Consider the following 13,137-nt stretch of genomic DNA (forward strand, 5'->3'; position numbering starts at 1 on the left):
TTCACAGATGCTGATGGAATCTGCTTTAAAGTGCAAATGAAATGGGACACAGGAAGGACACCGCCTGGGTTTATTCCTTGTTGATGTATCTGAGAATATGGCAAACGCTGACACGTTTCTGCACACTTGTGCTTGACAAAGGCATCACCTGGAGTTACATTACATGTCCTCAAACATTGCTGTCTGTTCTTTTCCTTTTCACACCTCTGAGCAGTGCTGGATTTCAACCAAACAGAAGATCGTGTTTCCTCCACCCCAGCATCCAGCTTGACATTTAATATTATTCAGATTAATCATTATTTCTTCCTAGCGTCAATATGAAAAGGGTGAATGCAAGAAACACTGTTCATATCAACCCACACTTTAAACTGGTCAACCTTAGTCTCTGCACATTTTAATTTCTTCTGAGCTCTGTAACTTTAATGGAAAAAACAAAATAGACTAAGTAGTTTTAAATATTGGCATTCTTAAACTTGTAGTGTGCATTTCAGTTGCGGATTTTTATAAGAAGGGTGCTGAAAACAAAAAGTTTCAAGTTATTTATTAGATTAATTCCAGATTCAATTCAGTAACTGCAATGAAAACTAGTAAAGCTACAGTAGATACTGTATGAATATCATACTTACAACAATATTCCAAGTTTCCATTTGCAACAAATCATACTTATACTGTATATAATCTGCAATTATTACTAACAAAAGCCTTAGTGTCACTAGATGTGTAAATGTGTCAGAAATGGAACCTCCTTGTTGTGTAAAACAATTTGTAATTTTCGATATTGTTGCCTATAATGTTTGCAGTTCAAAAGTAGGCAGTCACCTGAAAATAACTTGCTAAGCTATCCATGAAAGCAATCCAAGCTTTTCTCATTTATTAACACATCAGATTTCTCTCAAATTCTCACATGGGGCAAAACAAACCCTTTCAAACATGCTTCTCCTGTCCAGAAGAATTATGTACACCACCAATTAGTTAAAAGAATGGATATGATAGAACTATGTTGCTGCTTTTGAACTGTAAAAAGAAAGTTGGTTACTGTGAAGTTAATTGAAACGGCTTTGTCTGGAGTGTAATAGAAAAGATGTCCTTTCTCACAATTCTTATTTAGAGCTGCAAAATTCATGCTGTAATTCAAAACATCACAAAGCTCTAACAGAAAAAGAAAAAAAAATGTTTTGCAATGGCCTTCCTACTGCTTAGTTGGAGCATTTGATTAAATTGAGCAGTGAATTCCATTTTTTATAATAGCCAATGGTAGAGGGGAAAATGATCTTAAACTATTCAACTATGGCAGAGAATATTGATGTTTAATAGAATTCTTCACAAGAAATCAAAAGTGCAATTATGATTATCAGATACGCTCACTCTATCTTCTGATGTTTTTGCAGGTACCCTGAAAGACTATAGTTATGACTTCGAATTACAAGTTAGTTGTTTATGCCATGATTGCTTCAGTCATTTCTCCTTATTTCCATCTCCATTCAAATTCAGAACAGTGGTGCTTTATGGCTCCTGCCCTGTCTGCTCTATTCCTGCAGCTGGGTCAATAAAAATACAATTTTCAATGGTTTAATTGGATTTTCTTGGCTTAACAATAAAAATGATCACAGCAAAACATGGGAATGTATAATTTGCTTCATTTGTTCTTCCCATTCTTCAGCTTTATGCCACGATTGCCACAGTCATTTCTTCTATTGAAGATTTTATTTTGTTTGAAAAAAAATAGTTTTAACAGAATACAGTATGACCATCTACGGAGATCCCAAGTATGATTTTCTACTTTATTTTTTAACATTGTTTTCTTTGTTACTGACATCATGGAAGCTTCTTTGAAATTCTGATATGCCAGTTTTTTTTTTTAATTTCCTAATCAGTTTAATTTGAGATTACAATGCATATCCTTTTTTCCATAGGTGGCTATCATAAACTAACAAACGAAAGATCATTTTATCCTTTTGGATGGAGCTGCACCTCAAACCATGAAACATACTCAACTTAAAGTATATACTGTACAACATATAACAATTCCTATTACTTCGATCACTTAAATGCATCTCAAATATAATTAAGAAATTCCCAATTTATCTAAAAAAATAAGATAATAATATTAAGATATTATCAGATACGCTCACTCTATCTTCTGATATAAAATAAGATCAAGAAGAGGATGAAAGTGATTTCTGTAATTTAACTATTTGCCCTTAATTTAATCTCATCATTCAAGAGCAAAAAAGACCCTATGCGAAGCGACGAAACAGGGAGTTAGCTCGGTCTCAGCAGTGCAAAGAGTTCTGGAGTGCCGCAGGCCACAGATGGAGTGGCGACCTGGTGCTAGGCGGGTCTCAGGACATCTGAACGCCAATGCTGAGCGAAGCAGAATAAGTGACCTGGAAATATCTAGCCCGAGAGAGAGAGAGACACCGGAAGGAGAGCAAGCACAGGAAACTAGGGACAGGACAGAGAAGGAGCGCCCTCTGGCTACAGAGGGCTTGACAAGTAGACTTTGTGCTACACTATGCATGCATCTTACATGAATGCTGGGAAGTAACTACTAGTCACTCATGTTAGAACCACTAGGTATTTAATCCTGTGAGCAACAAAATCTAAAACATAGTAAACAAATAAAGTTTACATTTGCAAATGGCAACATGAAATCATGTGAAGGGTTAGAAACAGGTAGCTATTTTAACTTTTAACAAACAATATAAAATAGATATACAAGAACAAAAATGATTAGCTTACAACATCTTGAATATCTTGTTCTCTTCTTTGTCAGTTTATAAATATGGACACCCAGGGGGAGATTGTCATTTCAGAAATAGGGATCCAGGAATCGCATGGTATATTTCTGAATGGCTTGCCTGTCTTTAGACTATAAGAAGAGGAAAGGTGTCACTGCGTTAAACTATAATTTTAGCATTCCGTGTCCATTCTAGAAAGCAATAATCTTTCTACCCAGAGTGCAGATATGAGCCACACACTGACTGTGTGAAGATGGCTGGCTTGTTTATAACACAGTGTAAATTACAGAGCTTGAGAGAAGCAGAGTTTTGGGAAACAGAAGGCTGCTGTTTTGTGTCCAACTGCTGACATCAACATGCATGGGATACAGATAGGGACTGCACAGCAAGTGAAAGCCATTTCAGGGTTTAAGAGCTGCATCTGTTTACTGCCAGCTCACTGCAAGTGCTGGATATTTGCTTCTCCACTGTTGTCTTTTGAGTACAATGGTGCAGACAGACATGAAGCTAAAGTATGAGAAATGTATTTACTCTCCTGCCTCAGAAGTACAATTCTGAGTATAAGAATGCACTTCTTAGCCTGAAATATCTATAAATGGGAGGCTTACCTAAGTCTCTCTATAGTAGTTCAATATCATTCAACCTTCAAGCATTACAAGCAAGATGTACAATAAAAAACAAATTTGTTTGACATTGTCACATTCACCAATCCACTATTATAAAAATAAAATTGGATTTAAGAATTATTGGTTTTTCTGACACTGTATTGTTCAAAATCTTTATTGTTATTCTTAATGATGTGGCTCTCTTTAAATTATATTTGTACCGTTGCTAATACAATTGCACTAAATATGTAAGGACACATTGTAGAGTTAAATGAATAAGTGTCACATTAAGTAGAGTGGACTAAAAAACTGCAGGATAAATTAAAAGCAATATACAACGTAAAAAAGGAGATGACCTACAGGCAACCACAGGACAATAGGATCAGGATTACAGCACAGTAATCTTAAGCAGTTAAGCATTGTTACTGAATAATGCATGTGCAACTTTGGACTTTTTAGTCTCCTGTCAACATATGGACTAATGGAAAAAGCAGAACTTAGCCTACTTTCATGATAGTGAGACACCAGACAGCTATAGTACTACGAATATACTTTGGACTGTGGCCTTCTTCCAAAACCAGTCAAAAGTGGTTTACTAAACCAGCTCTAAAATAATTAACTAAAGCATTTTTAGCAACAAAGAGCCATGATTTGAGCACAGGACAGGGTTGTTCAGACAGGGAATGAGCATTTCACTTACGTAGAATCTATTGTGCATTGCATGGGGGCTGGCAAAAAGAGAACAACTTCATACAAGTGATTGATTCACACAGAGACATCAATACAGTCGCATCTAATCATTAATCATAACAGTGCTCACATCCCCAAAACTCTATCCTTGATTCTAAAATGGATAATATTAGTTGTGGAACTATGAGGTTGTAGATGTAAGAGGCTAATCTACAATTGCAATTTTTAATTAGCCCTGGGAATTCTAAGGCTTCAAACATTATGCATATACATCCGTATGAGTGAATAAAATGTTTCTCATAAAACCATATGTGGCTGATTTATTAACATTGCGAGAGGTATTTTTGTAATTAGCTGAACAGATTTTTTTGGGTAGGGGGATTTTCTCCTTCACAGTTGCTTTTTTTTCACAGCAAGAAATAAAGGGTAATAGAATATACAAATCCAATGTAAAACCTAAAACAAACAACTCAATTGTCTGGTAGTCATTGAAAGTGATGAAGACCAGCAAGTGTTTTAAAATAAGATTCTGACAGTATTGCTTTAAGCTTTTGTTAGAGTTACAAAGGATTTACTGATGACTATTTTATTCGTGCTTGTCCTGCTGGACCTCAATGATGCCTTTGGTACTGTTTATCACATAATCGTGTTAGTAATCTTGTAACTGTTACTGTGGTTTAAGAAATATCTGATATAAAACAATTTGTGCCAATTGGACATTTTGCCTCTCCCTTAGAGCTCCTCCATGACAAACATGGTCACATCTGAGGTCCTGAAGAGTTCTGTTCTTGGTCTTGGTCTTTTCCTTTTTATAATACATAAGCACTTTTCAAGAAACTCGATTTACTGATATATAGGACACATAAAACACAACAATGGAAAAAAGAAAATGAAAAAGGTTTAAAAGTGTACACAGTTAGCAGAATTCCTAATGTATATGGACAGTGAGTTCCACTTTTGTGGTGCTGCACATGAAAAGGCTCTTTTGTTTGCTCATTGTTTGGTTTTTACCTTAGTAAGATGGTTAGTCAGCAGATACTGTACAAGATTAATAAATTGACTCTACAGTTCCGTGAACCCACCCCACACACACAAATGGCACAAACATTCAAACCCGACGCATTTGTTAGTGGTGTGTTTGTGCCGGTTTGTGCTGTTAAGGTAGGTTCTCAACTGCTTTTGTTCCCGAAATATAGTGTCTTGTTTTTTGAGCGTTGACATCACCATGTACAACAACTTCGACCGCTAGTAACCCTGCCTGGAAAGTTCAACAACTCTATTACTGGATGGGAGGTTAAGAACCTGAGATTATTGTACATCACTCATCGACGGTGGTTTCCAAGCACTTTTCACTGTATAACCTGTGTATACTGTGCATAACACAACATCAGATTTTTATGACTTTGTTTTGTAATTCTTCAAAATGAATTTGTATCTTTCTCTTAGAGATGACAATTGTGAACTAATACTGTATAAAGCTCCTAAATACCTCTTGCACACTGCTTCACTAGTTCATTGCCAGCTACCTGATATTCATAGACAATATTTTTACCACCTGCACTCTTTGCACTTGACTACAGTAACTGGTATATAAAATAATAGTTTCTCTAATAGCAATAGTAAGCATTGATGAGATGCTTCATTGATTAGAAAACTAGTTATTACATGCTGTTCTGTTTTCTATGCATACATAAGTTCACATTATATTTACATGCATTGCTTTTGATTTTTAATTCTTTTATTTGAATTATTAAAGTTTTATGTGGAATCTTGTTAAATAGCCATGGGGAATTATATTATGGTATGACAGCTATTGGTATAAAGGAACTAAAGGGATAAGTCAAGTCCAGTCGCAAAAAAGACTGGAAAGCATATTAAAACCCGTGTCAGTAGCCTTAATGATTGAAAAGCGAGCAAACGGGGGAACCGTTTCTCGTAGCTTTGACTTGGCTTTAGACTGAATAAAAGACTACATACCCGATCTTTTGCATGGCTGGCCTGGTGGCTCCGAGGGCTGAACCATTGGATACGTCTGAAGGTCAGAAATGCAGATCGACTTTCAAAGAGTCTTGTGAGTTGTAGACGAGCCCCAAGTCCCTGTCAAACTGAGATCTGAGCCCCGGGTTCAGCTCTTGTGCTGTTTGTGGAGACGGCTGTTCTCTACCACGCTGGCTGTTTTGGCGGGGGGCTCCAAGTCCTTTATGAATTAGTAGTTCTTAATTCAATTCTAAAAAGCAGCCCCCTATACCACAAGACACCTTCAGGACAGGTGTGGCATTAGCAGAGAAAGAGGTGCCGTCCTAACTACTGTAGGAGCGACAGGGGTCTCTCTCCAGCACATTTCTCTTAATTCGATCGTCCGGCTGCAAGCTACTGTACGCCGGCCTCAGCGGACACGCCCCGTCCACCTGTTCCACAGGTGCGCCCGGCAAGATGGCGGTTGGGTGAATTTCTGCGGCTTCAGGTGCGTTTGCGTTTTATATCTAATTTTCTTATTTTAAGTGCAAACACCCCCCAACAAATTCCACTTTGAAAAGCTCTAGGCAAACGCTATTTTTGTTGCTACTTTTGTGAATTGCATTTGTTTCGGTTTAATTTGCTTTTTACGACGCCGAAATTAGAGTTGTGTCCGTTTGAGTGTGCTCTCGAAGCTTTAAAAGTCTGCATTTAGCCTTCTTTTAGTATCTTTTTTTAGTGTTTTAAAAACATTGTTTTTAAGATGTGGTATCTCTAGGTTAGTTTCTTTTAACAAAAAAGGCTGTAGTTTACCAACATTTCAGATGTAACAATTTCCTAATTAACAAGTTGTAGCTGTGTGCTCTCCTTTTCAGATTTGGGCTATAACAACGCTTTCCGCGCAGAAATGATAGAATATTGTAAAAAGTAAATGTACTGCTTGATAGTTTTTTTTTTCTCCAGGTGACGAAAGAATTTGAAGAGGGGTCTAGAGTTTTATTCATCAGTTTGGTAAAGATTGATACTACAAATTGTAACGATGTTTTCAAAGCAGGGAGTCAAATCAAATACGATACACGCTGTATTACTTGATCTTAAATGTATACGTACTGTAGCATTACATTTCTATGTCGGTGAACGTATTTTCTAAAATTTGGTGTAATGGTACTGGGGTGTATCTGTGACTTCTCATTAAATTACCTATTCGTTTTTTATTGAATTTGAGCGCGTTTGTATATTTCTTTATTCAGTCAGCTTGTTTCAAAAGTTAAGAGACTTGAGAACGTCAAGCGAATCGATTCTGTAAATCCGTCCGATATCTTGTTAACTTGATCCCTTTTCTTTTGCCTTCAGTTCTGCTGCTTCTGGTCCTCAGCGCTCCGACGATCTCCTTTCCAGCAACTCTTCGTGCGTTGGCAAGTTCTTCTTGGCAATGTGTACTTTTCCTAAATTTTCGTTATTGACATCAGTGGCTTGATCTGCAATGCATCGACTGAGTGATGTATCTTGTTCTTCATGTAGTGAAGTTCTTAACACATGTTTTCCTGTTGACTGCTTCTATGTGCTGTGCATGTACAAAAAAAGCTATTAAGCACATTTTCTGAATTGTCTTCTATTTTTTGAAGGGGTGTTGGAAGGGTTTGCTCTGGGCTAATGTCTCTGTACTGTAAGTGGTTGGCTGGAGATTCTGGAGTGATCACAAGCAGTTTCCAAGAAACAATGCAATGGGTTGTTTTGTACTTTGCGCCACGCAGCGCAAGGGGACACCCTGTTGCATTTTTTCTTGGGAACTGCGGGGGCTACCCCCTTTTTAAACAGCTCCAGATTTCCCCGCCTTTTTAGATAGTCTCTGGGGGATTTAGGGTCCCTAGCAGTGAGCCCAGGTACAGCCCCATGGGGAGGAGAACTGAAGATAGCTCTAGCCAAGCCCCCTCACTCCCAGCAGGAGAGGAAGGCAGGCTGGTGATGGCTTTGGTCCCTACAGAGAGAAGAGTCACCCAGGGTGGAGCCAGCCTATCAGTCACAGCTTGTCTCCTCTCCAGGTGACCTGTGCAGAAAGCGCAGAATATATTTCAATTAGATACATGTAATTAAATGAATAAAATGTTTATTCTTACTTTACGTTTATATACTCCCTTTGTTTTGTGAGAATTGTGTCCTGTCGGAGAACACTAAACTGAAAAAACAGAACAACAGAATAGAATTTAAAGACCATTTAAACTAAAATGTATTAGTTACAATCGAAGATTATACCACAGATGCTGTAAGCACACAACATTCTCTGGAAAATAATGAAAAAAAACTTTACAGTTCTAGATAGACAATTGCAGGTTTGGATAAGCACACGCTTGATTTTGTGAACAAAGTTTACAAAGTGTTTGATAAAGAAAGATTAAGATAAAGAAACATATGGAATACGACGTTTTCATTCTGCCAATACAGCAGTGTCTGCTGCTACAACAGACCTTTTCTTTGATGTAAAAGAAATACACACGTAGTCTGTGTAACACAGGTGGTTAAAAAGGTCTAGAGCAGGATCAGCACCAGAGCTAAATGAATTCACATACAGGGGTCACAAATACTGTGAGAGGCTCAGGCAGAGACTCTAGAAGGTGTTGAAAGCAGCAGGGAGGAAGAACTAACTCAAAGAAAGCTGGCTGATTGCAAAGAGGTGTTTTGATGCCATGGGGGTAGTGGCTGCTACTTTGGGCATCAACAGATATCTGACACTCCGGACACACACCCCCACAGCGTGCTAGGGAACTTTTTCCTATTTTGTCCTTCTTTAGACGCACACTCCTTTGAGTGTGGTGATAATCATGACTCACTTATGTGGGCAACCTGGATATGTGGAGCACATACTGTATGCTTACGCCAAAATGTCTGGACCCCCAGCTCATGTACTCTTGGACCCAAACTCTACAATTTGCCTACGCCTCTGTCCTATCTGATCTTCTCCGAGATCATGACTTCCTCACATCATCGAGCCCTTCAATCGTGGTTTCCTGAGCTTGATGGGCTTGACCTCTTGTTCTCACTCTCTGGCTAGTGCTTTTTAGGGAGCAGCAGTGGAAGCCCTTGAATTGGTTGATCCCTTTTGTCCAGACCCACTCTACCACCTTCTTTGTCTTACTGGCAGGGTGACATGGCAAAAACTGAGGCTGCTACTCTTCAGGGCTATCGTTGCACCTCAATGTCACTACTTGATCTCAAGGAACCTCCCTGCTCTTAGCCACCCCTTCAGGAGAGTCCTACCCCCACCCCCTTTCTGGAGCCTCTTGCTCCTTCACTGTAGCCACTTGTCCTCTCGTGAACAGCCAGCCCTTGGACTTCCAGGTATGCCTCCAGCCACTGACATCATCTCCCAACACCACTGATTTGGTCTCACATAACTCGTGGTTGTTTGAGTACATGAGGAAAAAACGAAGCCGTAAGCAGAAACAAATAAAATCTTATTTCAGACTCTACTGATGATTCAAAAAAGTCACCCTGCTAGTTTATTTCAATGTTTACTCAGCAAACCACCAGACCAAGTGTCAGTGAAAATGGAAGGAGGCTGTTCATCAAGAAAAAAGCAGTTCATAATCATCAGTCATTACACGGCATCAAAAAAAGGCAAATTCAGTGTCTCAAAGTAATGCCTCAATCACCTTAGTTAACTGGAATTACAACATTCTCATCAATCTTTATTATTTGTTTAAACACAGATGAATCTATTAGCAACACATTTTTTATAATGGATCTGCAGCAGTGACTTTCTCCTTTGTGATACATCAACTGAGAACACCATTCCAATCAAAGCAAGCATTGACAAGTGTTCTGACATAGCAAGAGAAATGATATTGGGTGCTGAAATGATTTAAGAGTTAACATTTTAGGGAGATACAAATATACAAATCTGTATATGTATAAAGGAAAATACATACAAACCCTAATCAAATCAATATCTTTCTGTTTTAATTTATCTTTGAAAGAGATTGAGGTATTGTATGTTGAATGTTTTTTTTTTTTAAAAAGCACACTTCTAATAATCTTGTAGAAGAAATATTGAAGCAACATCATAGGGTCCCTATAGGAACCGTGCTTTTTGGCTCAAGTCCAGGTTATAGTGTTACTCTGATCCAAGAAAGCTTCTGAGCAGGCAGGGATTTGGAAGCAGGTGTGCATTATTGAGCTAAACACACCTGGGCATTCCACATGAGGATTTTAGGGCATTTGGGATAGGTTCCCATGGAATTAGCCAAGCCTCTGTAATTAATGAAAAGGGTTATAAAAGTGAAGCCTTGGAGGAAAACATTTAGATTGTGCTTTGAGGTGGAGAGGAACATGAGAATTATGTCTTGTGAGTTGTATTGCCAATGTTACTGTGGCTCTGAGATCTGTTTGGTGAGAAGAGCAAGATGTCAATGGTTTGGGAAAGCTCAAACCAAACAGTTACTGAAGCCAGCCAATCTGTGGGACTTCATACATTATGCTGTGGCTTGGAAATGCAGTAAATGATTCTGTCCAGTAGAGTGTTGTGCTGAGATGGTATGTGTACCAGCTCATTTGGGTCACTTTTGTTGTAAAGTAAATGGCTATTACAGAACTCCTAGTCAGTGCGGCTGAATGTAGATGTTCAGGGTATTGCATGCAAAATGGACATCTTGTCAACATTGCTCAACATCTCAGTATTTTAAAGACTTGCTCTAGATGAGGATTAGCTGGCTGCTCTTCTGTACTGATTACTGAAGGTAGTACAGTCTTGTACTACAGATTCCACAAGGGTCTTATTCCACGGACTAGGTTTGTAGGCTTTTGAGGAATGCTGTATATCAGAAAGAGCCCAACTGTGTCCCCATCCTTGGGTTAGAGAAATGCAACATGATGATGCTGCTGCTGCTGCATAGTAAGTGGGGAGAGATCCCTACACTAAAAACCCAAGATACTGATATACTTGGCTTTTGAAATGGATAGAAATTGAAGGTAGTCTAGAGAAAAGCATCAGTCTAATGACTTGGCCCTTTTGTGCTAAAGTGAGCTTCTTCACAGCAGTATTGTATCCAGTCAAGTCTGTGGATGGTGTGGAAGTCTTTCACTGATGGTTCATGATCTGGGTAAGGTTGAGGATCTTATTTTCCCCATGCTTAGGAGTCCAAAGTGTGACTGACTCAGCTTGGGATGTTGCTGGTGTTGAATGGCTATTGAGACAATGCTGCAATGACCAACAAAGTCTCAGGACTTGGTCATGCATCTTTCCTTTCAAGAATAGGAGAGGTGCTGTTTTTTTTCCAATAGAGATGGGCACCTAAAGCTCTACAACAGGAATTGGACATCCTCAACTCTGCATCTGGAAAGTTTAACAAACCTATTTGGTATGTATGGTCATCATTGACCCTGATCTTGTAATGTCTGTGTAATAAAGTTAAGGAAGCCTCTTTTGTATATAACCATTAACGTCTATGAAGTCTGTCCTCTGGTGTTGTGGTACCACTGGATATTCTCTGGTGCTGCACTTATCTGAAGATCAGTGAGAGGACATTAATTGATAACTGTACCTTCAGGGTTAGCTTTTCTTAGGCAACAATGCCACCTGGAGGGAAGAGTGCTATATCTTAACATGTATAATGAGAAAGTTGGGGATATGTATTGGTTGGATCCTAAGCCATATTGCCCTGCAACTCACTGCTGATGACCGGTATGAGCCTTGTCAGTACATGGATGGGGAAACCTCCTGGGGGAGAAAAACTTGCTGCTGGAAGAGGTGGTAGTGACACCAGTAGGAGGTGCTCTTCCTGCAGTCTGTGTGAGTCCTAATGCTCCAGTATAGTGAGGGGGGACACCATACTGTAGAAAGGTGCTTTTCTTTGCATGGGATATAAAAATGAAGTCCTGACTCTGTGGTCATTAAAAATCCCAAGGCGTTTCAGAACAGTGTAGGGGGAGTTACCCCTGTGTCCTGGACAAATTTCCTGGCCAGGAACCTTTAACCCTTTGACAATACCTTTGTTGCAAACGGCTGGACTAGAGCAGGGATCTCCATACCTCATCCTGAAAAATGCCAATTGATTTGGGTTTTAGAAGTCACATGCTATTTAACTATGATCACTGGGGGAAGTTATTGTGCTGTTAAGTAATTCTCACTAAAAAGTATTCTGTACCTAGAAGACCCTTCAGGTTTTTGTTGCAGCCCTTTCAGAATTTTACATCAGCTGGGTCATTAAAAGTAATTTAGTAGTTAAGTATAGAATGTGCTGAGCTCAGGCTCTCCAAAAGCATGGTTGAGAGAGTCTCTGCTTAATCTAGAGCATGTACAGCTTTGTTACTAACGTGTAGTGATAGAGCACATCTATTTTAGTAACCTATTAGATTTAATTGCTGTCTGGCACATGGCAGAAGTTACCATTCTTCCTTGCATATTTTGTACTAACTACACATATGGCATTGTGGAGGGGAGGTGGGGACAGGCATGTAATTACTTGGTAATGTAATATTAATACAGAATGCAGAGGATTTCACAAAGTGTACAGTATATTAGTGTCTCATATGCAGACATTGCTTGGAAATACTTAGACTGAAAGACCAGAACTGGACCTTTCAGGACCTAATAGTCTCATCTTAATGGGTAGAAGGGTTGTAGCCCACTGTACGCATTTCACTACTGCACAAAAACAGAAGTACAAAATGAACTTATTTTGTGTAGATAAGTTTTCCATCCTGATGCACTTTACATATTGTCTGAATTGATTTAATCGGTCATGGAAATGCAGTAAGTCCCAGCAGGCTCAGACTTCATCAATATGATATCCGATTACGAGGTAGTAATACTGTTGCTTTTATTTTTCCAGATCTGCTTCCAGACTGATGTGGTGTGGAGTTTTTCTTGGACAAAATGTAGAAACCCTCCAGAAACTGGAAGATGAGTACCTTTATTTCCTATTGTTCAGTTGCTCTTACACAGAGGAGCCGTTTCTATTGGATACACATGTCTATTCAATTTCTATTGGCCTTACATAAGGAGCTGAGCTGCCAATTGTATCACTTTCTAAGTAGCCAGTGACAACTCTAGGTGGTAATCTTCATACACAGCTCTGATAAAAACATACTGTACTGTATGTTTGAAGATCTTGAAAATGTAGAACTGACAGGATTACTGAGATGTTTTG

Source organism: Lepisosteus oculatus, chromosome 24 (genome assembly GCF_040954835.1).
Source record: "Lepisosteus oculatus isolate fLepOcu1 chromosome 24, fLepOcu1.hap2, whole genome shotgun sequence".
Taxonomy (NCBI): domain Eukaryota; kingdom Metazoa; phylum Chordata; class Actinopteri; order Semionotiformes; family Lepisosteidae; genus Lepisosteus; species Lepisosteus oculatus.